The following is a 27,708-nucleotide window of genomic DNA, read 5'->3' on the forward strand; positions in this document are numbered from 1 at the left end:
TAAAGCCTTTTGTAAGCAAAGTTTTATTTCCTCATATTTCTTGTTAAGTTTTTATTAAACAAAATTCACATGACCTTTCATTAAAATTTCTTCTTAGAACGTCCTGTTATATAGCTTGTATAGTATATACGTATATGTTTATAATTCGCTCTAATCATATATTTTGTTGCCTACGCAGTCACATATATCCTTATGTATTTGGTTTTTTCTCAAAATCTACTATTGTTTATCACCACACGAAATGTTTTTAAATTTATTGTCCAAGACGTACATTTGGCTAAAAACACTTTAACCTTTCAAACGTTCAATGACATATATAATCGTATACATCTCAATTTAAGCAAAGGACTTCAACAGAAACAGTCAACACATAAGTACTGATTTTACGTTTCTGTTATCCTTTACACAGTTAAAGTGGTAGTACAGTTAATGACATTAGTTCGAGATTTAACAGAACAACTCCGATGGATTAAGTCGATAGGATAATGGAACGTAATGCTTAAAACAATGCTTGATATGTACAAATAGCGTATTAGGAAACGAAATTATTTGTACAAAGAGGTTGGTACTAGAGAAACCAGCTACTAACCCTCTAGTAGCACAGTGGTACGTCTACGGACTAGTACTACTACAAACCGGATTTCAATACCTGTGGAAGGCAGACCACAAACACATACTAATATTGTTTACATATTAATATTTTAAATGTGTTAGTGTCCTACAAAACCTGTGTATCATGTCGTATTTTAGCTAAAGTACAAAAGCGATGGAACGATAAGATAAAGCTTTATTTGCATTAAATAATCTAAATGACATTTAGTAAACAAACAAACACACGTAACTGACAAAGTATATTGTAATAAATGTAACTGATTAAATAAAGCTCAACTGGTGCACCGCTGACTGTACATTAAAAACACTTAGAAATATATTTAGTGATAACAGCAGAATACAACAAGAACAATAAGTACAGTAGTAAAACTGTATCTTAAAATGTGTGTGTATGTGTGCCACTTTGGATGAAATGTAAAAATATAAATAATTTAATGCTGTTTCATTTGAGTTTGTTTTAATTATGCGAAAGTTAACTTAAATGCAGTCCATCAGCTGTTACAGCGGTAAGTCTTCGGATTTACAACGCCAATATCAGAGTTCGATTCTCCTCGGTGGACTCAACAGATAGTCCAATGTGGCTTTGCTGTAAGAGAAAACACACACACTTAAATGTAATTCAAACCTGCTGACATGTATGTAACAAAGGTTTAAAATAAATTGTTATTTTTAAACCGTCAACCTATAATAATGGAGTATTCTGAAGCTTCAAAAATAGGATGATAAAAGGAAAATTCTTCATTGCGAGTAATAGAAGCTGTTATACCAAACAAGAGGTTCAGAAGAGATGACGTTCTGCAATCCCGCTGATTAAATGTATTTAGATATCACTGACGAGGCCCGGCATGGCCAGGTGGGTTAAGGCGTTCGACTCGTAATCCGAGGGTCGCGGGTTCGAATCCCGGTCGCACCAAACATGCTCGCCCTTTCAGCCATGGGAACGTTATAATGATACTGTTAATCCCACTATTCGTTGGTAAAAGAATAGTCCAAGAGTTAGCGGTGGGTAGTGATAACTAGACCAGCTGCCTTCCATCTAATCTTACACTGCTAAATTAGGGACGGCTTTCGCAGCTGGCACTCGAGTAGCTTTGCGCGAAATTCAAAAAACAAACAAACATATCAATGACGAATGTCGTAAAAAATAAAGAAATCGGGATGGTAATAATGCAAACAAGGTTAGTGTCTCAGAACTAAGGAAAATTTATCTTTTGATGAATTCGGATATCATGAAACATTCCAGAAACATAATACATTCTAGAATTCTATCACAAACTATTTTCTAAATCTCAACCTTCCTTTCAACTTCTTGATATAAAAGTGAAACACGAAGATGATCTGGTTAAAAGCTGAAGACGTTTGGAAAAACGAATTTCAAACTCAGAAACGTATTTTCATTGATCGGATGAGAATAAAGTATTTGCAGAAAGTTTTGTGTTGTTGGATTTAGTTTCAAAAATAAATTGTTATTGTGTTACTATTTACGTATTAAAAACGTGAATCTACCTTTTAAATTACAGTATTATTATTACATTTTATAATTATAAAGTTTTGTCTTGAGAATTTCATATTATGTAGGTCATAGATTTAACGATGATATATAAACTGTTGGCCCAGCATGCCCAAATAGTTATTGCGGGCGATTCATAACCTTACGGTCCTGAGTTCGAATACCCGTCACATTAAACATGCTCTTTCTATCAGCTATGGTCAATCCAACTATTCCCCAAAATAGAGTTGTCCAAGAACTGGCGATAACTAGCTGCGCTCACTCTCGTCTCACACTGCTAAATTAGGGACGGCTAGCTCAAATAGCTCCTGTGTAGCTTTCTGTGAAACTAGAAAAGCAAAAAACCAAACAATGAAAAGTCCGTGAGTACAACTACTTCATATGGACAGAGGTCATGTTTTCAGTCCTGTATGTATGAGTGTGATTGTCAGTTAAATTTCTCAAAAACGGCCGATTGCACTTTTTCGAGGGTTGGAAAACATTTAGACTGTTATCCAACTGACTAGTTTTTGTAGGGTTAAGGTCACGAAAATACAAAGAAAGAAACATTAACATGGAGATCGATTTTTTCACGTTATTTTAGCTCTGTGACTGAGTCAGAATAGTCACATTTTGATGAATAATGGTGAGCACTTTTAGAATATTATTCCTCATTGTAATATCAAAAATGGTTCTTATCTGGTTAATAAAGACAGACACATGGAGACATTTTCTATTTGAAGTCGAATATGATCAACTCTGCGTTGCGGAAGTATTGGCTATAGTGAGTGCCTCTCTCGTTAGAGATGCATTAAACACACAACCCTTTCCTCAATCAGAAGCGTGGTACTTACTGTTTAAGGAGATAGCAGGTAAAGAAGGAAGAAACCCCCTGAAACTGAGTGCTGTATCAAAATATGCATTCTGTTTGATGGTAACGCATTTCAGGCAAGACTTATAAGCAGTCGAAGAGACATAGGATTTTGGAATGTCCTCACCAACTTAAAAGTAATCATAACAAACACATACTGACTGTTTATTTTGTTTCAGATCACGTTATACAATCTTTTACTATTATGTGTTTGAGACTCTCATCCTGACCCTTGTGATTTCCACGAAGCTATCACCACCTTTTATAGCATCAATTCATATTGAGCTTTCATAGATGGACTTGCCTCAACAATAAGTCAATAGGTCCATCAGTATTGCGTCTGTAATAACTGTAATTACAAGTCTAACGGCCTGGAGCTATGAACATGAAATCAATAAAGGGTATAATGGTTGTTGTTGATGACATGTAGAAGAGTGGTCGAGTTACTCTCAGGATCTGAAAAAGAGATACAATTATGAGGTGAAGAAGGCGACTCACGTAACTCACCCATTAACTTTAGGGTTTCTGATGATGATGGATCATTTATAAACTCTAAATTGTAACGACATATTTCTTAACGAATAAACTTAGTATTCCGAAAATTGTTTAATTTAGAAGCTTAAAATCAAGAGAGGTCCACTTCAGTCCATACTTTTGAAAGATAAGCTGGACCTACATCATAGTATTTCTAATTTATTTTAACATCACTGAATTCTGTAACTCGTTATAAATATTCCATGATTAATATTTCATCCAAGACAAGTTTGTTTGTTTTGAATTTCGCGCAAAGCTACTCGAGGGCTATCTGCGCTAGCCGTCCCTAATTTAGCAGTGTAAGACTAGAGGGAAGGCAGCTAGTCATCACCACCCACCGCAAACTCTTGGTATACTTTTTTTATAACGAATATTATAACGCCCCCACGGCTGAAAGGGTGAGCATGTTTGGTGCGACTGGGATTCGAACCCGCGACCCTTGGATTACAAGTCGAACGTCTTAACACGCTTGGCCATGCCGGGCCTTATCCAAGACAAACGATCAATTTCGACTTGTTTGTGCCCAACATTGTTTAACTCGCCTTAATTATTTCAATAAATATCAAACCTCCTTACATCACGTCTTGTTTGTTTCTTTTATCAAGACACACAATAGTGTGTCAGGCAGCCAAAACAACCTTATTAAGAGAGACAATTTACGATTTTTCTTTGACAGATGAAACTATGTAGAATGGACGGCAACAGACTGTTGTGGAGACACAAGTGTAGAGGACGACGTTTCAAAAGGCGGAAGACGTTCGAAACGTCGTCCTTTACATTTGTGTCTCCAAAACAGGCAATTCCCGTCCATTCTACAAAACTTACGATTTTTCCACTTCATGTAGCTCGGACTTTGGTAATCCAAACTATCTAACATTGTCCCTGAACATTTAATTTTGAATTCTTACTATTTATACCAAATTTCAAGGAAATCTATTAAGAAATTTGCAAGATATAAATCCTTAATTTTGATTAAAGGACGGAAACTTTGTATGGTATAAAAAATTAGTCTGAGTACAAGCTACATGTATAAATATATCCAACAAAACTGACACACAATTCAAAACAGAAATCCACCGAAAAATCACCCATACTGGACTATACATTCCTTGGGACTCAGCACATGAAACAAAACAAACACTCAACATACTAAGAAACCAAATAAACACAGCCATAAAACTATGCTCACCAGATAAAATTAACGATGAATTAGACAAAATAAAACAATACTTCATCAACATCAATAAGTTTCCTCCACAAACCGCAGAAAACATTATACGCACACACCTAGACAGAAAGCAAAATCAACCAACTAAAGTAAATATATCTCACGAATCAAAAAATCACGAAACCATATACTGCTGTGTACCATATATTCCTGACATCAGCAAACAAATAACCAACATTTGGCAAAAATTAGTAACAAAATATGACATTCCAGTTAATACCAAATTTATTCAAAAACCAGGCACAAAACTGAGGTCTATACTATGTAAAAACTACACTGACAAACACCACACCAACATTATTTATAAAATACAATGTGATAACTGCCACGACTTCTATTTTGGAGAAACAAGTAGAAAAATGGAAACCAGATTGAAAGAACATAAAAAGTCACCTTCACACGTTTTCGAACACTGCAAGTCAAATAAACACAACATAACCATAGAAAACACTCAAATACTAAATAAAGAAACAAACATAAACAAACGCAAAATTAAAGAAGCCTTACTTATACAACAACTTAAACCCAAAATAAACCAATATAAAGGAACGCCTTTATATTCATATTAATATAATAAAATAAATAAAATTATATATTCAAACATCTAATACCGCCCTCTACATTCCGACACTCAGTTACACAACCCCTTTCAAACATGTGGTCAGCTTCCGGTCAGTTACCTCTTTCTTTGTAAACCTGACAATGACCGGAGAAGGTCGAAACGTTGTTCGCTCTTCTATGTAAAATATTTTCTCAACCCAAACGAGTCGTTTTTGCATATAATCAGTTCACTTGTTTACCACTTTGCAAAATAAAATTGACAAATGGAATGAAAATTAAAACAGACTCAAAAGGAAAAAATATTATTAAAATATGCACTTCAGACTCCACGAGCCGTTTTTGCATATAAATTTCTCAACAAGTGGGTTTCTCGACATCACTGACTATCAGTTCAAAGTTTTACTACAGCTTCTTTTTAGAATAAAGGTAAACCTCTCTTTTTATTGTTTTTTTGTCATTCGGACTAAAGACGGTTAGTTTAAAACAGTAAAGCATTGAGTGAAAGCACGTGCAAATACATAACCAGTGATGTCGTTGTTGTTCTTTATGTTATTGGCTATTCTTTGCAACTTTTTCAGCACGAATATTCTAGAGTTTATAAAATTATAATTAAAGAGTGTTCAGCATCATGTGATATTACCTCAAGTTGTAAATAACGATGGTTGATTTGGCTGTACAAGTAATAAGTGTAAATTACGATGGTTGATTTAGCTGTACAAGTAATAAGTGTAAATAACGATGGTTGATTTGGCTGTACAAGTAATAAGTGTAAATAACGATGGTTGATTTGGCTGTACAAGTAATAAGTGTAAATTACGATGGTTGATTTGGCTGTACAAGTAATAAGTGTAAATTACGATGGTTGATTTGGCTGTACAAGTAATAAGTGTAAATTACGATGGTTGATTTAGCTGTACAAGTAATAAGTGTAAATAACGATGGTTGATTTGGCTGTACAAGCATTAAGTGTAAACTACGATGGTTGATTTGGCTGTACAAGCATTAAGTGTAAATTACGATGGTTGATTTGGTTGTACAAGCATTAAGTGTAAATTACGATGGTTGATTTGGTTATACAAGCATTAAGTGTAAACTACGATGGTTGATTTGGCTGTACCAAAAAACGCGGCCTTGCTAACTAAGGAATTATTATTTTTCACATTTGCTACAGAACCAATGTTTTCAACTACTGCATAATCAGGTATAGTAATTTTTCACAAGTCAGGTTTGTTCATGATTTCCCTTGATTAATCAAATACTTAGCACTATATAAACTTAAGATTGTAGTTAAACCACATTGATGCTAGTACCAACTGATTTGATATGAATTCTAATTCCAGTTAAATAAACTATATACACGAAGTGCCAGTGTTACAAATTCGATCAGATTAAATGTAGTTTTATTTTATAATCATTTACGTCAATTATTTGGTTATTGTTTGTTTGTTTGTTTTTGAACTTCGCACAAAGCTACACGAGGGCTATCTGTGCTAGCCGTCCCTAATTTAGCAGTGTAAGACTACAGGGAAGGCAGCTAGTCATCACCACCCACCGCCAACTCTTGGGCTACTCTTTTACCAACGAATAGTGGGATTGACCGTCACATTATAACGCCCCCACGGCTGAAAGGGCGAGCATGTTTGGCGCGACGGGGATTCGAACCCGCGACCCTCAGATTACGAGTCGCACGCCTTAACCCACCTGGCCATGTCGGGCCTGGACAATACAAATTGCAGCCATGCCGGGCCACATTATTTGGTTAATATATTCACATTAATGTTTGTTTTAAATCATTAGTACGTTAGAAACAAACAAACTCTCCTGTGAATAACTTTGATAATATTAATACACTAAAGGTCAGTTTCTTAAATATCAGACGTTAAGTGAAGTTAACATTTTTTCTCACGTGTCTGCTCTTGATATATCAACGTGTTAGTGCTTGGTAGTTCTTTCATCATATATTTTATAATGCGAATACCTTTAATTTCCTCTCGTTTACGCTTGATAATGTCAAACCTTTAATGCCTTCTTTCTTTGTAAACAACATTAATAATATAAGCACATTAACGCCTGTTTACTATGCACTATGCTTTCGCAACGTTAGCGATTAGGTGTCTGTTTTATAAAATATTAACGATGACATGAGAGAGAATGACTGGAGGTTTTGTTAGATGAAACGTTACATTTGTAGCCCACACTTGTACTGACTTACAGAAAACGTCAAACCTATTATTATCAGTTAATACGAGTTCTGAACTTGTATAGAGTCACTAGTTAGAATGGGGCCCTTAAGTAATGAACACAGTACGTTCACTCTTAGGTTTTCTACATGTATTCTTAAGCCTAGTGTACAAACAATATTCATGCACTGTCTAATATGAGCTGCATTGTTATAATGGGTGTATTTACACTGTTCTTGTTGGACAAGAAAAACGAGCTTAGAGATAAAACTAGTACACTCTTAAGTTTAGTAAGCTATTACTTTTTAAGTATTATATAAACAAGAATAACATGAGCCTAATCCCGAAAAGGTTGCTAACAGTCACTTTAGAACGTTATACATGTACGTATATGGAAAATTGTTTTCTTTCGGGCTTTGACCTACAGAATTGGAAGTTATTTGTCACGAGTTTTTAAACTTTGAAATTTTAGCTATCCAAAGACAACAACAGTGAACTGTGTAAAGCATAGAAACTTTAGTATCTTTATATAATAACATATATTTTTACAACTTATATACATGTATTAGCTCTTACTGCAAGCTATTCTTATGAAAATATATCACTGTATTCATGTTGTAATTGCGATGTTATAAGTTACATATGCTATGGCACTTTCAAATTTTAACACTGTTTTTATCTTTGTAATGCAACCAGTTTAAAGCTAAACGTTTTCATCTCGATTTATTAGAACGCTATAATCCGAGATTCGGTGAGTCGCGGTGGTCAGAGCAGATAGCTAGCTCAGTGTAACCTTGCTCTAAAACAAATAGTCAAACAACCAAACACATTCATTGTAAAGAAACGTAGACGTAGCAATATCACTGATTATACAATACAGAGTTAGATATATAATACAGAGTTAGATGAGCAGGAATATTTTATTTCTTTTGAACATGAATTTTATCATGTGTGTCGAAGCATGATAGAAAAATAAAGTATCCTAAACCTTTGTACTTCGTATACAGTGTGCCAGTTACAAAGGGATTAGGAAAAAAAATCTGTATTCTTTTTCTGATAAAGCAGACATTTTTTTATCACAGAAGATAAATAATAAATACTAAAATAGAATCGAAATCAAGAAAATGTGGACATCGCATGTCTCAAGTTGCTGGATAATGACACGAATATCCATGCTATCGAATACAAAAAAGGAGACCGTAGCCTTCGTACACTACTAGATTGTAGAAAGCATTCAGTAAGGAGTATTGTGCTTTGAACATTTGCAATGAAATTAAACAGTAGGACTATCGCTAGCATTCACAGTCGTCATACAAAGTGTGACTGAACGTGGCGACGTGGACAATAATTATATATATTAAGGCTCTCAAATCGCTTTAAAATAACGTATCCAACCTCAGGTAAACATGTAGACTTAAATAAAAGATTTAGTTAGATGACACAACCACTGCAATTGGTCGTCATATAGTGCTAATACACCAACGGAGAAGCTAATGCTAAAAGAAACTCCCTCAAAATAACGTTCACATGATAGTACTGTCTATTAAAGATAATGAATACTTTATGACTGTATGTTATATATCTGATTTTAAATAAAATAAATATGGTAGCATTATGACTTATTTATTTTTGTCCTTTGGATTTGTTGTCGGATAGTGCGAGTTTGATATTTTTTGTTGTGTTCCTGAGCACGATAATTTATTCAAATTATTTGATTCATTCATTTGGTTGATGGGTACAAATTTAACTTATTACCTTGTGCTCAAACAAACCAGAGTTTACTTAAAACTGGGATTTAACCTTGATCATAGGACTTTTGTAACACACGTACTTGTTTCGAATTACACGACATTAACTACTTGTATAGGAAGAACCATAATTATTTAAATATCTGTTTTATGTATTTGTATTTCAAATAAAAATGTGCCGAATGTATGTGTTTGTTAGAAATCTCTTTGCATCGTTCAGTGAATGTTTTTAACAGTTGGAAACAAACTCTTTCTTAAACGATATATTTTATACAGACATAACGAACAGCAGAAGTTCACTTTCTAATTTTAATCAACGAAAACTGGTAATATTAAGTTTATCCTGAACAGCCTTTGAACAAAACTTTAGTCCTAACCTTCCCTGCGGGTATTAAAATTGGCAAAATATCTCATTGTATAAATTTATGTTGCAGAATAATAATAAAAAGTCGTTGTTAAAATATATTTCTCTACATTATGTTCAAAATAAATATAATCACAAGAGTCAATATCTCGAGAGACAATAATTACTGTCGTATTATGTAAATATCAAAATCGTGTGAAGTGAAGGTTTGTTTGTTTTTGGAATTTCGCACAAAGCTGCTCGAGGGCTATCTGCGCTAGCCGTCCCTAATTTAACAGTGTAAGACTAGAGGGAAGGCAGCTAGTCATCACTACCCACCGCCAACTCTTGGGCTACTCTTGTACCAACGAATAGTGGGATTGACCGTCACATTATAAGGCCCCGCGGCTGGGAGGGCGAGCATGTTTGGCGCGACTCGGGCGCGAACCCGGGACCCTCAGATTACGAAGCGCACGACTTAACGCGCTTGGCCATTCCAGGCCTTTCAGGGACTGATGCATCATGTAAACTCTAGCTATGGAACTCTAAGCCTAACAGTACCGTTTATTCGAAGAAATAACTTAAATATGATAATAATAAATTTAAAATTTCAGTGAAAGAATTAAACCTAATAATGAGTACAATTTATCCCCTTTAATGAAAAATGATTTTTCATATTTCGTTTAAAATCTTCATACATTTAAACGTTTTTGTTTAGCTTACGGAATTATTGGGCTACTTGGTTTAATATTATCCATTTAAACATCGTAAACTTAAGTATTATTGTTTTCACAAGGCCTTCTGAATAATAAAAATAAATCTTTGTATGTGTGTGTGTGTGTTTTCTTATAGCAAAGTCACATCAGGCTATCTGCTGACCCCACCGAGGGGAATCGAACCCTTGATTTCAGCGTTGCTGTCGTTGTAAAATATTTATTATTTCCTTTCAATGATTCTCCTGGTTTCTTTTTTTTTTTCGGGATGGGGTGGGGTGGGGTTGAGTGAAGTGTGGTGGTGGAAGAGATTTGGGATGGGGTGGATTGAGTGAAGTGTGGTGGTGGTAGAGATTTGGGATGGGGTGGGGTTGAGTGAAGTGTGGTGATGGAAGAAAATCAGTCATTAAATAATCTAAAATAAAGGGTATTTTGGTAATTTTTAGGATTAAGAAAAGGTTACTTCATCGAAATCCGTATTTCATTGTTAAATCTGCATCAAAACAAAATAGCTTTCTCCCCGTGGCTTCCAAATGGCTTCAAAGGCGAATATGATTAACGTGTGAAGTTTGAAAACATATTTGGTCCATTTATACCTTTCTTTAATACAAAACCAAAACTAACACTTGAAAGAAAGAAATGTTCTTGCTGCTCGATTATTCTTATTTATTTTAATGACACTTTTTAAACTATTTCTCCAGCACAACGTTCGTGTATTTTACAGCTATTTCAAACTTTTTATGACAGGAATGTTTTATAAAACTGCCGTACGTTCTCTGTGATCATTTCTAACCAGCAGTAGTGTATATAGTATTGAAATATTTCGTACATTTAACACAAATAATCTTCAAATATTCTGAAATTTAATGTTCATAGTGTTCCTTACCCAGTGGTAAATTATTAACAACACCAATAAAGGACACAGTGCCCAACAGTGGCTCGACGGTATGTCTGTAGTGACTCAGCGGTATGTCTGCGAACTTACAACGCTAAAAACCGGGTTTCGATACCTGTGGTGGGCAGAGCACAGAATGCTCATTTGTGTAGCTTTGTGTTTAATTCAAAAACAACAAGAACGACACAGCAGTAATTATAATGATCATTACGGCAGACATTGTGATCTACCAAACAGTTATTGTGGATTCATTGTTTTTTAAAAGTCAATGTAACAGGAAAAAACTTGCACCTCAACCTTTTTGAACTAATAAAAAATTACACAATAAGATAAAGAGATTGTTATATATAGAAAGAGGAGATGATAGTAACTCAGAAATGTATTAACATTAATTATTTTTGTAAATTTTAAAATTTAATGTGGAGTTCATTATCTATAGAAAGACATAATGACCGTACACACGACGTTATGTGGCTGAACGTTGTGGTTTCGAAGATTATGGACTAATTTAGAGTTAACTTCAGGTGCAGTACAACCATGTTTCATTAAGTGGTTTATAATTTCTAATAATACACGAGGTCTTGAAGACTTAACCGTCAGTTACATCCAGAATATAACCCAGAAATAACCAACTTAGGACTCTAGGCCATGTGATACACTGAGAAACCTTTTTATAATATATAAAATAGATTGATTACGCAATATGGCAGGGAATCTTTTGAGCGATGAAAATATAGAGGTGTAGTCATGTATTGTTTAGTCTGTAATGATAAATTGTTTCCGAAATACAGAGGGTCATATGAAAGGTCATCCTTTTTAACAGGAATGACTATGAAAGGTTGCTCATAGACGTTCGTCATGAAAATGTCTAGTGCGGTCATAAAAAAGGAAAATTTGGTTTGTTTGTTCTTTCTTGATACCTGCAACCCTGTCCGCTGTGGAGAATTTTAGAATTGTGAATCCTTATACGTACCACTGACTTACAAGATGACTAAAAAAGGACATATGAATGACTCCAGTAAAAAATATGTTTACCTGTGGTTGGACAATGGAAAACTACTAAAGAGATCTCTGCAGTGTATGAGACGTCAGCTTAAGTCCAACTTCAGTAAGTCAAATGTTTTAAACAATGAAAACAAAATAGCAGTTGACAACATCAAGGCAGCTTGAAATGCATTTATAGTAGATCCAAATAAGAAAATGTTCGTTAGCATAGTAGAGAGCAACTCAAATTGAGGGCAATGAATAACTTGGTCTGGTTTGATGTATAGTAGTTCACCTTTTTATTCGTTGGACAGTAAGTGACAGGAGGTTGTGGTTTGATATACAGCAGTTCATCCTTTTATTTATTGGACAATAAATGATTGGAAGTTGTGGTTGGGTGTTTTAGTGTTACACCATTTTGTTTATTGTACAGTGATAGATTGTAGATTGTAGTTTGATGTGTGGGGTTTCATCCTTTGATTTATTGGATGTGTTTGTGTGTGTGTTTTTTTCTTATAGCAAAGCCCCATTGGGCTATCTGCTGAGCCCATCGAGGGGTATCGAACCCCTGATTTTAGCGTTGTAAATCTGTAGACTTACCGCTGTTCTAGCGGGGGCTTTATTTATTGTACAATAAGTGATTGGATGTTGTGGTTGGATGTTTAGTATTGCACCTTTTTCACTATTGTACTGTGAATGATTGGTAGTTGTAGTTTATATGTTTAGTTTTTTATATTTTTTACACTTGGACAATAAATGATTGGAGGTTGTAGTTTAATGTATAGTGTTACACAATTTTCACTACTGGTAAATAACTGGATGCTGTGGTTTGATGTGTGGTGTTACACCCATTTCAATATTAGACACTCAATAACTGATTATTGCGCTTTGATGTGTAGTGTTACACCCCTTTCATTATTGTACAATGAATGATTGGAAGTTGCCATTTAGTGGGATGTGTTTTATCATTTTCCTTATTGGACAGAAAGAACCCCACTCTAAATTATGGTTTGATGGGTGGTATTTCACTCTTTTCTCTATTGACAAAAATTCGAATTCAAGTGAGAGTAAAAATCACTCGAGACGATTGGCCTCTATGTGTTGAGTTACTTTAATGGCGAAAGTTTCTGGAGGTGATGTAATAGTGTGGGTGGTGAAAGTAGTTGTGAAAACAATTAAAGTGTTTTATTCCATAAGAAGAGTGAGATTCCATTGAATACACAAGATCAAGTCCATCACAACATTACCATTGTTGATTTGACAGTTAGTTTGTTTGAATTTCGAACAAAACTACACGATGGCTATCTGCAGTAACCATTCCAATTCGCACGCTCAATCCATTTTTAGCCACACCTTTTTTTCCCACTTAAGGTGTTTTTTATTAGATTTTAAAGTAAACACGAATTACTTAATACCTTTGAATAAAGATACACTTTGAAAAGATTATTTATTCGTGGACTCATTAATATAAATGTTTTAAAACAACGTTGTAGATAATTTAATCAAGAAATATGATTAACTAACCTCGTTGAATCTCTACAACTTTGGAGATTTTAATTATTATATCTAAGTCAGTTATAAGGACAGCATAATTATCTACTTTTATATTTATTATATTATCTATACAGGACAGTTTAATTTTGAACGCTTTTTCTAATCCAGCAAAACATGAGTTTAATTAAATATATTGGTCGTAAGACGGTTGTGTTAGGCCTAACGTACTTTTAATATTACATCTTTTATGAAGAGTGTGTTTAATTGAATTCACACATTGCTAGATTAGAAAAGACACTTACATCCTAACACTTAGAGAATAAACAATATCATGTATTATTATTTATATTTAGATTCTAAAAACTTTTAACTCTGAGTTTGTGATTTCTGCTTAATTAACCCCAAGGAAGGATAAAAGAAAATCCAAAAGTTTACTTTGAATGTATTCAGCAAGAAAAAACAAATATTTACCTATCTAACGTCATTTTCTTTAGGATGTGTACTGAAAATGTTTCAGAACATATTACTTTTACACGATAAGATTACTGTTTGCTTATGATCTGCCCATCACGGGTATCGAAAACCGGATTCAGAACGGCTTGTATGGTATTAACACTTTTACCAAAATAAGGCGGTGAACAACGTTTCGACTTTCTTACATTTTAACTACAAGTGTTGGCCCGGCATGGCCAAGGCGTGCGACTCGTAATCTGAGGGTCGCGGGTTCGCATCCCCATCGCGCCAAACACGCTCGCCCTTTCAGCCGTGGGGGCGTTATAATGTGACGGTCAATGCCATTATTCGTTGGTAAAAGAGTAGCCCAAGAGTTGGCGGTGGGTAGTGATGACTAGCTGCCTTCCCTCTAGTCTTACACTGCTAAATTAGGGACGGCTAGCACAGATAGCCCTCGAGTAGCTTTGTGCGAAATTCCAAAAACAAACAAAATAATAACTACAAGTGGGTTTCTTGTCATTACGAAACCGTTTTATTATCGGTTTGAGTCCACAGACATATAGGACTACTGAAGACAGACTGGAAAAGCAAAGAGTGAGACACAAAAAGGAAATAGATAAAAGCCTTATCCCTTTTATACGATAGGGTTATTGAAGGCAGATTACAGGAACAAAATATGAAGGACTCAAAGGGAACGGGTTTCTCATCCTTTCGTTTGTTACTGTTAATAATTAACACTAAAAATCGCTCTTTTTCTTACAATAAATGATAAACTAGTTTTTATTTGTTGTTACAAATGTTACATCATTCATAATTACATTAAAAGTTTCCAACCTATCTAGTTTGAAAAAAATAATCTTTTTTTATCGTGTCAGGATACAGAATATCATAAAGTGAAAAAATCCGATTAAATGCATAATACAAAAGTTCAGTTAGATATGTATTTTTATCTAAATATGAAAACCTAAGAATATTAATATTTTAATGCTATCAGTGTTGGAAGGAAAGTAAGTTAATTTTAACAGACATTTAAACAATTACACGTGCTATGCACAAACATAAAAACTTACAGCTTCCATGCTTTTCTGTTTCACAAGTACAAACGTTAACCACAAAGATTTCCTTTGACTGTACATTTCTCAGAAGCTTAGACACATGCCTGATTGTTTACATGTAATGTTGGTTTTATGAACCTAATGACCGAAGTTACCTTTTGTACCAGAAGTACAAAATAACTTTATATTTATTAAAAATATTTACGTTTTAATATGCATCTTTATTTTAGCGAATGACGTCATCGCTTAATTTGCTTTAACCTAATTAAAAACTTATTGTTAAGTGTTGATATTTAAATTACCGCCAAGTGTTATTCCGAAAGCATGAAATGAAAAAATTAATAGTGTTAATAAGCATGTAATTACTTAAGATTTAAGTAATTCGTAAAAAGAGTAAAAAAAGTTTACTTACGTGGAACCTGCAGGGTTACCAAGAAGGACAGAAATATCCAGTCATACATACAAGATGTTAAAGTCAGTCACGACATAATAAGATTTGGAATGTGGAAGTTTCACCGTCTATTTCCTCGTTATTGAAGGTTGTAGAGCAGTTCACGCGTCAATGACGTCAAGCCACGTGAAACAACGACAGATTCAACACAAGTTTAAACAGTAAAATGTTGTTGTTGTTTTTAAAAAAAATTGATTACTTTTATAAATGTTGGTTCATTCATCGATATGTCAGGTGAAGTCTATGTTGTCCATGTGTGATAGTAAAGAGCTAGCTTTAAGCACTTTCATTTTGTTGTGCGATTCCAATCTATCATTGGTAGACTCACTCACGTGCTCTAGTTCTTACCTATCATTGGTAGACTCAGTCACGTGCTCTAGTTCCTATCTATTCATTGGGTGTGTGAGTTTAATTATTTACCATCTTCTGTTGAAACCCATCTTTCTCGTAACAATTTAGCCATAGAATCAATTCAAAGTGTAATTAATCAAAACGCCGCTCAAGAAGTGTAAAATAACAACAGATAACCAAAACAACTAGCATCCGAGTTTTATTGTGTACAAAACAACAGTTAGTAAGCCAGTATCTGGTTAGGACTAGGTATATATATATTAACAAATAATACAAAATGAATGTCACTTAGATGAATATCAACAAATATCAAACAAAAGAAGAAAGAACCAGAGAATAACATAATGCTTCAAAATGAACCATTTCTTATGTCAGTAACAATATTTAGCAATAATTCTTTTTAACTAACTCGTTTAGCCATCTTTATCTACTGATTAGACCACGAGATTACATCTCATGTGATTAGTTATTATCATAAATCTACATAATATTTCACAACATTAATATCTGTACGTCACCGCTAGGAGGAACTTCTCTCGGTTTCATAATACATGAAAACTCAAAATTAACGTGCTGTATCGAGAAAGTGAGATAGCACTTTAACATATTTAAAAATTCATAGTTTAACTAAACGATCGAAAATCTACAAACTTAATGGTAACCGAAACGTCACAAAATAAAACTACAATCTGCTATCTCACAGTAACTATACAACATTATCGACTTTTCAAAATGTTATGAGACCAGATTTAATTCTAAAGTAAACAATGTTTCAAGTTGTTGTTTGATCAACAGTTTTTCGACTTGCTTTCAAGTGTAATGACTCAGAAGTTATAGAATTCTTCTAAAGACTGGTGAAGGTAATGTTAGGTTCAATTGTTTTTTTGTTGTTTTTGAATTTCGCAAAAAGCTACTCGAGGGCTATCTGCGCCAGCCGTTCCTAATTTGCCAGTGTAAGACTAGAGGGAAGGCAGCTAGTAATCACCACCCACCTCCAACTTTTAGGCTACTCTTTTACCAACGAATAGTGGTATTGACCATAACATTATAACGACCCCACGGCTGAAAGACGAGCACGTTTGGTGCGACCGGGATTCGAGCCCGCGACACTCGGATTACGAGTCGAACGCTTTAACACGTTTGGCCATGCCGGGCCGTTAGGTTCAATAAATCACGGTTGTTTGAAGAATTTTATTTACGTTAACATAATATCTGATAAAACAGATATTAAAAATATGTTATTCTGTGTTACTCACTAAGTTTTTTCTGAAAACTTAAAACAAAGATGTTCCAGAATTGTATGTTTGATGTTGAAAAAAAACCTAATTTTAGGGACAAAGAAAAATAACTTTTTTGTGTTATTTTTATATACGTATTACGTATTCTTAGATTTAGTTCGACTGACCTTATGTGTCAGTTAAACTAAGTTCAGCTATATAAAGAACTCAACATTTCCGATAAAAATAGACGTAAAACACTGTAAACATTTTATTTTTTATTTGAGTTTTACAGTAGAAATACAATATATACATAGATTTTATCTAAAATTGTAAACTAAAATAGAATGACGAGAGCTGACAGGAACATTTCATATGTTACGTTGTTTAATTACACATTTTGTTTTATCTAAAATTGTAAACTAAAATAGAATGACGAGAGCTGACAGGAACATTTCATATGTTACGTTGTTTAATTACACATTTTGTTTTATCTAAAATTGTAAACTAAAATAGAATGACTAGAGCTGACAGGAACATTTCATATGTTACGTTGTTTAATTACACATTTTGTTTTATCTAAAATTGTAAACTAAAATAGAATGACGAGAGCTGACAGGAACATTTCATATGTTACGTTGTTTAATTACACATTTTGTTTTATCTAAAATTGTAAACTAAAATAGAATGACGAGAGCTGACAGGAACATTTCATATGTTACGTTGTTTAATTACACATTTTGTTTTATCTAAAATTGTAATGTTTAATTACACATTTTGTTTTATCTAAAATTGTAAACTAAAATAGAATGACTAAAATAGAATGAGAGCTGACAGGAACATTTCATATGTTACGTTGTTTAATTACACATTTTGTTTTATCTAAAATTGTAAACTAAAATAGAATGACTAAAATAGAATAGAGCTGACAGGAACATTTCATATGTTACGTTGTTTAATTACACATTTTGTTTTATCTAAAATTGTAAACTAAAATAGAATGACTAGAGCTGACAGGAACATTTCATATGTTACGTTGTTTAATTACACATTTTGTTTTATCTAAAATTGTAAACTAAAATAGAATGACTAGAGCTGACAGGAACATTTCATATGTTACGTTGTTTAATTACACATTTTGTTTTATCTAAAATTGTAAACTAAAATAGAATGACGAGAGCTGACAGGAACATTTCATATGTTACGTTGTTTAATTACACATTTTGTTCGACTTGCAAAGCAAAAATTCGCCGAGTAATTTCATCACTAACTGAACAATATAAACAAGAATTATTTAAACACACATAACAGAGAAATATTATGACACGGGATTCATGGTTTCATAGTAGGGTGAATTCGGTTTGTCGGTTGATGGTATTAGCTTCTGCTGGTACATTTGGATTGTGAGTAGCTTCAGTTCGTGTTCCGAGCCAACTAGCTGCTTTCCGGGTTTGTGATCTAGGCTCGCCAGACGATAAAATCGCAGGCTATTGCATATAGATCTCGTTTTGATGTCCATTTTGGTCATTTTCCAGAGGGATGAAACACGAAAGAACGACAACATAAAGGGAAGTCCGGCCTCATTTGTGACAATAATAGTTTTTGTGCTTTTGACACCCTAACAGTGTCTGCCACTTATAATATCGTAAGCTGGTGTTTTCCGTATCCAGAATTGTGCAAGTTCACACATATCTTCTCCAATAACACGGACCGATAAAAGCAAGAATTTTTAAGTTACGATAGCATGAATTCAGTAAATTAATTTAGAGTATTTGTCTTTCCGTTATGTCACCAAATATTAACACAGTTAACAGACCTTCACACCGTACATGTTGTGATCGTCCGTAAGTTAAAAAGTATCTCAACCATTTTACTCAAACTCTATTATACTGATATATGATGGATTAACTAACATTGATGGTTAAATGTGGTAAGTACATGTGTCTATACAAAATATGTGTTATTTTTAGAATAATTCATTCATAATAACTTGAGGAAGTACATCAAGAAACAATACAAAACATGAACAATATGTGAAGTAAACAAGTGTAATAACATAACAACTAAGGCTGACGGTGGGAAACATATCAGAATCTATTAAATGTTTTACATACATATATACTATTGATAAATTATAAATAAAGTTGAACCTCAATGAAAAACAAAATCATTGTTTATTACAACCCTTGTCTTTTCAGAAAGTTCATTTCGCTCAGAACATTAAAGAACATTAAAAAGGCAGTAAGCTAACAGAACTCGTCGTCAACTCTTTGGCTACTCTTGAGTGATCTGTTGATGTATATGACTGTCACACTTAGTGTAGCCACGGCTACAAGAAGAAGTTATGAACATATTTTTTTTAAAAGTAACATATGAAAATAATTAGTTTTGAAACTGATAAAATGGAGGCAGAATACAAAAGAACAAATTACAATAAAGTCAAGACTAAGTAATAATGTGAAGTTAAAGTGTGTGTGTTTTGTTTTAACAAAGCCACATCGGGATATCTGTTTTGTTTTAACAAAGTCACATCGGGATATCTGTTTTGTTTTAACAAAGCCACATCGGGATATCTGTTTTGTTTTAACAAAGTCACATCAGGATATCTGTTTTGTTTTAACAAAGCCACATCAGGATATCTGTTTTGTTTTAACAGAGTCACATCAGGATATCTGTTTTCTTTTAACAAAGCCACATCGGGATATCTGTTTTGTTTTAACAAAGCCACATCGGGATATCTGTTTTGTTTTAACAAAGCCACATCGGGATATCTGTTTTGTTTTAACAAAGTCACATCGGGATATCTGTTTTGTTTTAACAAAGTCACATCAGGATATCTGTTTTGTTTTAACAAAGTCACATCGGGATATCTGTTTTGTTTTAACAAAGTCACATTGGGATATCTGTTTTGTTTTAACAAAGTCACATCAGGATATCTGTTTTGTTTTAACAAAGTCACATCAGGATATCTGTTTTGTTTTAACAGAGTAACATCAGGATACCTGTTTTGTTTTAACAAAGCCACATCAGGATATCTGTTTTGTTTTAACAAAGCCACATCAGGATATCTGTTTTCTTTTAACAAAGCCACATCGGGATATCTGTTTTCTTTTAACAAAGCCACATTGGGATATCTGTTTTGTTTTAACAAAGTCACATCGGGATATCTGTTTTCTTTTAACAGAGTCACATCAGGATACCTGTTTTATTTTAACAAAGCCACATCGGGATATCTGTTTTCTTTTAACAAAGTCACATCGGGATATCTGTTTTCTATTAACAGAGTCACATCAGGATACCTGTTTTATTTTTACAGAGTCACATCAGGATACCTGTTTTGTTTTAACAAAGCCACATCGGGATATCTGTTTTCTTTTAACAAAGTCACATCGGGATATCTGTTTTCTTTTAACAGAGTCACATCAGGATACCTGTTTTGTTTTAACAAAGCCACATCGGGATATCTGTTTTCTTTTAACAAAGTCACATCGAGATATCTATTAAGCCATCTGAGAGGAATTGAACTCCTGATTTAAGCGTTGTAAATCCGTAGACTTACCGCTGTACCAGCGAGTGAGGGGCTGAAGTTAAAGTCTCTACTATGTAACCAGATGTTTATATGAAATAAGTTTGGACACGTTCATGTATTTTATTCAACTGGAATTCAGAAATAATTTTTATGTCTTTTCAAAAGATTAGTAAAGCATAGTATTATATTAACTTTAAAAGTGAACCAGTACCTTGTCGCTATATTTAGACATGTTTACAGCTAAAGCAAAACAAGAACTGTTATTTCTATCTGTAGAAAACCAACAAGAATTTTAAGCAATGTTCACCTCTTGTTATACTACTACGAAAGGATAGAAAGTTTAATGTATTTAAGAGAAAATGTCCTACATGGTCGCTGATGAAAAGCAGAATTTTGTTTTGAAATGTTACGATATGTTATAACATTTATCAAAAAATGGCCATCTGAGGATTTTTGGTTTGTTTGGAATTTCGCGCAATGCTACACGATGCTGGTATGGATGTAAGTCTAAAATAATATAAATAAATAGCCCTAGTGAACATATTGGATGTTAGTGTAAAATATTATATATAAATAGCCTTAGTGAACTCGTTGGATGTAAGTCCAAAATATTATACATAAATAACGTAGTGAATACATTGGATGTAAGTTTAAAATAACATAAATAAATAGCCTTAGTGAACACATTGGATGTAAGTCTAAAATAATATAAATAAATAAGTAGCACATTATGTAAGTCTAAAATAACATTAAATAGCCTTAGTGAACACATTGGATGTAAGTCTAAAATAATATAAATAAATAGAACACATTGGATGTAAGTCTAAAATAATATAAATAAATAGCCTTAGTGAACACATTGGATGTAAGTGTAAAATAATATATATAAATAGCCTTAGTGAACACATTGGATGTAAGTCTAAAATAATATAAATAAATAGCCTTAGTGAACACATTGGATGTAAGTCTAAAATAATATAAATAAATAGCCTTAGTGAACACATTGGATGTAAGTCTAAAATAATATAAATAAATAGCCTTAGTGAACACATTGGATGTAAGTCTAAAATAATAAAATAGCCTTAGTGAATAATAGCCCTATATTAGTGTAAAATATTATATATAAATAGCATTAGTGAACTCATTGGATGTAAGTCCAAAATAATATAAATAAACAGCCTTAGTGAACACATTGGACGTAAGGCTCTAAAATATTATATATAAATAGCCTCAGTGAACTCGTTGGATGTAAGTCCAAAATATTATATATAAATAACGTAGTGAATACATTGGATGTAAGTTTAAAATATTGAAACGTAGTGAATACATTGGATGTAAGTTTAAAATATGAATATATTGGATGTAATACATTGAATGTTAAAATATTATATATAAATAACGTAGTGAATACATTGGATGTAAGTTTAAAATATTGTATATAAATAACGTAGTGAATACATTGGATGTTAGTTTAAATATATTATAAATAAATAATAAATAATGTATGTTTAAAATATTATAAATAAATAACGTAGTGAATACATTGAATGTATGTTTAAAATATTATAAATAAATAACGTAGTGAATACATTGGATGTAAATTTAAAATCACATATATAAATAATGTAGTGAACATATTGGATGTAAGTGAAAGACGTATAATGGGTGAAAAATTAAGCTTTCTTTCTTTCTTTGTTTGAGATAAAGCTTTCTGCAACCTGTTCACTACGGGTATCGAAATTCGGTTTCTAGCGCTATAAGTCCGTAGACATTCTGCAGTTTTACTGAGGGGTGAAATTCTACGAATATAGCTTTAAAAATAAGAGAACATTACAAACAATCATATAACATCACGACAATCATAAACCATCATATAACATTAAAAACAATTATATAACATTACATTACAGACAATCATATAACATACAGACAATTATATAACATTACAAACAATTAGACAATCATATAACATTACACACAACATATAACATTACAAACAATATATAACATTACAGACAATCATATAACATTACAGACAATCATATAACATTACAGACAATCATGTAGATTATATATGAAACAAGGAATAATATGTTTGTTTCTAATGCCTAGAAAAACAAGTTGTTACTGTTAGCCACCATTTGATATTACCGGCAGAAAAACAAACTGTTTTTCAAAATACAGAACATGGAAATTAATGAAAAATATTGAAGACGATAACGTAAAAAGATATTGATGTAAAGATACACATAGTGACACAAAGAAGATATGAAAAACCTGATGACAAAACTGGTATAAGATGTTTGGATTTAAAGATAATCATTAAGATATAGTGACACATGATGAAGAAATGAAATACATGATGATAAAACTGGTATAAAATATATTGTTTAAAGTTTGAGACAGGTATAGTGACACATGATGAAGAAATGAAATACATGATGATAAAACTGGTATAAAATATATTGTTTAAAGTTTGAGACAGATATAGTGACACATGATGAAGAAATGAAATACATGATGATAAAACTGGTATAAAATATATTGTTTAAAGTTTGAGACAGATATAGTGACACATGATGAAGAAATGAAATACATGATGATAAAACTGGTGAGACAGGTATACATGATGAAGAAATGAAATACATGATGATAAAACTGGTATAAAATATATTGTTTAAAGTTTGAGACAGGTATAGTGACACATGATGAAGAAATGAAATACATGATGATAAAACTGGTATAAAATATATTGTTTAAAGTTTGAGACAGTATAGTGACACATGATGAAGAAATGAAATACATGATGATAAAACTGGTATAAAATATATTGTTTAAAGTTTGAGACAGGTATAGTGACACATGATGAAGAAATGAAATACATGATGATAAAACTGGTATAAAAAATATATATGTTTAAAGTTTGGAGATATAGGTATAGTGACACATGATGAAGAAATGAAATACATGATGATAAAACTGGTATAAAATATATTGTTTAAAGTTTGAGACAGGTATAGTGACACATGATGAAGAAATGAAATACATGATGATAAAACTGGTATAAAAGTCAGGTAGTACATGATGAAGAAATGAAATACATGATAATAAAACTGGTATATTGTTTAAAGCACAAATCTTGAACATCCAGTAAAGTTTAATTTGTTAACATTCTCAATCGATTTAGTTCTGAAATTTAACACTAATTGTTAAAGACACTTTCTGAGATGTCGCTGAAACAGATAAAATATAACAATAAACAAGATTTAGTGAATATATATTTTATATACGTTTTATTTCAGTTGTGGAATATTCGATTTAAAATGTTTCATTATAATTAGAGTTATAAAACCATTCAACCGTAACTCATGTTGTTGTTTTTCAGAGAAAACTACGTTGGGCTATATGCGGAGAATCGAACCTCGTATATCAGTTTAGACATTTCGCTGTTCCACGTGTAACCTCTAAATCGATCGATTGATCTCTAATAAGTAGACAGAAACTGTTTAAACAGAGTGTACAATATTCCTTGAGTTTACATCCTCTCGTAACACGCAAGAGAAACAAAATGATAAAATGTTCGCAGACCTTAACTGAATATTTACATTGGTTACAGTAAATCATTGATGTTTGTTTGTAGAGACGATTCATCAATTGGTTTAAGAATTACAATCACAAAATATATTTCATTTTATTCTAAATTATAGCCATATATCTATAGTTCAAGTGTTGTGAAATCTAATGTGAATTGTAAATATTCTGTTAAATGTAGTTACACTATAGGGAGTTATGTTGTGATTCAGCTATGTTACCTATACATATTCACGCGTTATCATCCGGGAACTGTTCAGTAGTGCAAATACACGATTCTTTGTGATATTGTTTAAAACATAGCATGAAAGTCCTAAGTAACAGGACCTTTAAAACGTATTGTTTGAAAAACCATGTGCACATCATGACTTCATTATTCTTGGCCAATATCTACAACGTCTTGTTTTAAGCAAGCAAATGCACAATACTAGGTAAAGAGATGTATAGAACGAAATTAATACACAATACTAGGTAAAGGAATGTATAGAACGAAGTATGATAAGGGGTGTAGAATGAACTTAGTACACAATACTAGATAAGAGAGTGCAGAATGAAGTTAATACACAATACTAGGTAAGAGAGCGTAGAATAAAGTTAATACATAGTGTTAGGTGATGGAGTGTAGAATGTGGTTACAACACTGGATTATGAACAGATTTATGAGGCTTAAGATGTTATCCTTTAGGATTTCCACACAACCAGTAGGCACGAATCCATAATGTTAAAGGTTTACTTGTTAATTTCTGTCCAATTCGAAATTCACCGTGCAGTTTCACAAGTTATCATTGCAATGAAATAGGTGTATTACATTAAGAATCGTCTTAGAACAAATTAATTCTGGTAAGAGATTCCCAAGGTGCGAATGAAAGAAATAATATAAGAAGGTTTTACTGGTATTTCTAAATTATATTAGAGAAATGTAATCGAAAGCATTATGAGACCTAACCTGTCTCATGTGATTGCTAAGATAAAAGAAGATATAACTTTATTTCAGAATAATATGCCCATGGTGGCAGTAATGTAATAGAATGATATGATATTCAACATTATATAATCAAATTACTTAGGCGATCTTGACTGACAGTGTGACGTGTACATTAAATCATCAATTTATTTACGGTATTCTGACAGAAATAACCTTTTACCTTTGTGTGGAAGTTTTGTTTGCTTGGTAATGTTTAGAGCAAAGCCAATTTAGGCTATCTGTTGTATCTACCACCGGGAATCGAACCCTGGATTTTAGCGTTGAAAGTCAGTAAGATTGAAGCCGTCCCACCAGAGGGACAAAATAATAAAAGAAAATATAGCAAAGAATTATGGACAGTTTTATCACCTCGAAAACCAAAAAAAAGGCAATACATATATGAGTTAAAACACTTTAATTTATTAATATATGTTTATGTTAACAAAAAACATCACTCTGATAAGTTGTACCGGAGAATTTGAGATTGGAATTTAAATTGTTGTAAATTTTGTCATAACAATGAAGCTGAGTGTATATACTTTTAATTATTGAATTCATATTGTTATTTGAGCAAACAACTCGTTGGAATCATGCAATTTACCCCAAAACCTAAATTTTTGTGTGATTCGAAATTCGCGCAAAGATAGTACAGAGCTATCTCTTCTAGACGTCCTTAATATAGCAGTGATATATTACTGGAAAGGAGCTAGTCAACATTATCCACTGACAAATTTGGGGTTTCTCGTTTACAAAAGAACTGTTGAATTGGCCGTATATTATAAAGCTTCCATGACTAAAAGGGTAATCATGTTTGGTGATGTGGATCCAAACCCGAGATCCACAGATTACGAGTCAAATGTACTGATTCCCAGGCTATGCAAGGCCCTAAAAACGCAATAATTAATATCACAGTCTGTTGCCAGTAACAACAGTAGGGTCAAGACGTTGCTCATGTAAATTTTGTAGTGGTTACAGGAGTTGATTGTTTAACTCAATTAAAAATTGTCATATACAGTATCAATAAAATTATTATTACACGTATTATAAGTTTCTTTGTACAATTAATTGATATATTATGCGCATAATGCGATAAGTTGCCATGTCGGAGACACCCAGTGATTTAGGCTTAACAGACCGTAATTTTGAACCAAAAAACATTGGTAAGGTAATCAGTCCACACCATTTACCGTCTGAAGAGTTTTTCTTAAAGAAAAAGTGGGATTGACTGTTACTATTATGACGCACATACAGCTGAAAGAACGAAGCATGGTCAGTAGTTCCACTTCTCAAACACAAGACCCAAATTAAATAAGAACATGATCATAAGAACGTGAGAATCTAACATTTTGTTCGTTACGAATAGCCCAAATGTTGGTGATGTTTGGTGTTGATTAGTTGTTTTCCTCTACTCTATCACTTCAAAGTCAGGGACTGGTGACACAGATAGTCATCGCTAAATTAAAAACAACCAATCAATCTCTGAGGTCTTACTACCCGATATGGATTATATCGCTTCCTTATAGACCCTTCATACCGAAGACGTCATCCTGTATAAAACAAAATGCAAGGAAACCTAGGGAGTGAAGTACCCATAGCTCAGGACTTCAAGACTGACCTGCGATTCCAGAGCTCCACGTCATAGCTTTCAACAGGATAGTGAGGCCATTTTGGTGGGACTCTTCGAAGAACCAGCCTGTGTGTCATTCATACGAAAACAGTGAGAATTATGCAGAAAAACAACAAACTTAACCCACGAATGCGAGGAATACGGGCTTAAACAATAAAAGCATTTGCGGCCTATTGCTCACTTCTTTAAGCGAACTACCAGTAATTCAGACTATGGGACTGAGGATTCTTGGTTAAGTTCAGTTACTACTAAACGAAACAATGCCCTGCACTTTGGTGCTGTGTTGGAATGCTATAAGAGTGAAAGTCAAACAAGAGTAGTTCAAGAGTCAAATATATATATCAATAAAGATTAGATTGCAGGAATTAGTGTTTAATTTACGTTATCTTAAAACTGAAACTTTCCACGAGGGAAGGCAGACAGTCAGTATATAGCTTCCTCCACTATCAATTGTGGTATCCCAAGTGGTCCTGGCCTGACTAGGTGGTTAAGGCGATCGACTCGTAATCTAAGTATCGCGGGTTCGAATTCCCGTCCCACCAAACATGCTTACCCTTTCAATCTTGAAGCGTTATAATATGTGGCCAACTATTCGTTGGCACAAGTGTTGGCGGTGGGAGGTGATGAGTAACTGCCTTCCCTGTAGTCGTATACTACTAAATTTGGGACGACTAGCACAGATAGTTCTCATGTACTTTACGCGAAATTAAAAAAAAAAAAAAGAATCACACACAATAATACACTTGTAGCTCTCAAATGCGATGTGTAATAAATTGTTTGCTTGTTTGTCATCAGATCCCAACATAGACCCTCTGATA

General features: G+C 33.1%; 1 long non-coding RNA gene across 1 annotated transcript; it reads right to left on the reverse strand.

Moving 5' to 3' along the window:
* Nucleotides 1–769: 769 nt before the first annotated feature.
* Nucleotides 770–15,893, reverse strand: LOC143242750 (uncharacterized). The gene is made up of 2 exons (XR_013023199.1): nt 15,573–15,893; nt 770–1,198 (listed from the first exon to the last, which is right to left on the reverse strand). It is a non-coding gene; the product is annotated as an uncharacterized LOC143242750 (long non-coding RNA).
* Nucleotides 15,894–27,708: the final 11,815 nt, after the last annotated feature.

The sequence above is a fragment of the Tachypleus tridentatus genome, unplaced genomic scaffold (assembly GCF_004210375.1).
Source record: "Tachypleus tridentatus isolate NWPU-2018 unplaced genomic scaffold, ASM421037v1 Hic_cluster_2, whole genome shotgun sequence".
NCBI lineage: Eukaryota > Metazoa > Arthropoda > Merostomata > Xiphosura > Limulidae > Tachypleus > Tachypleus tridentatus.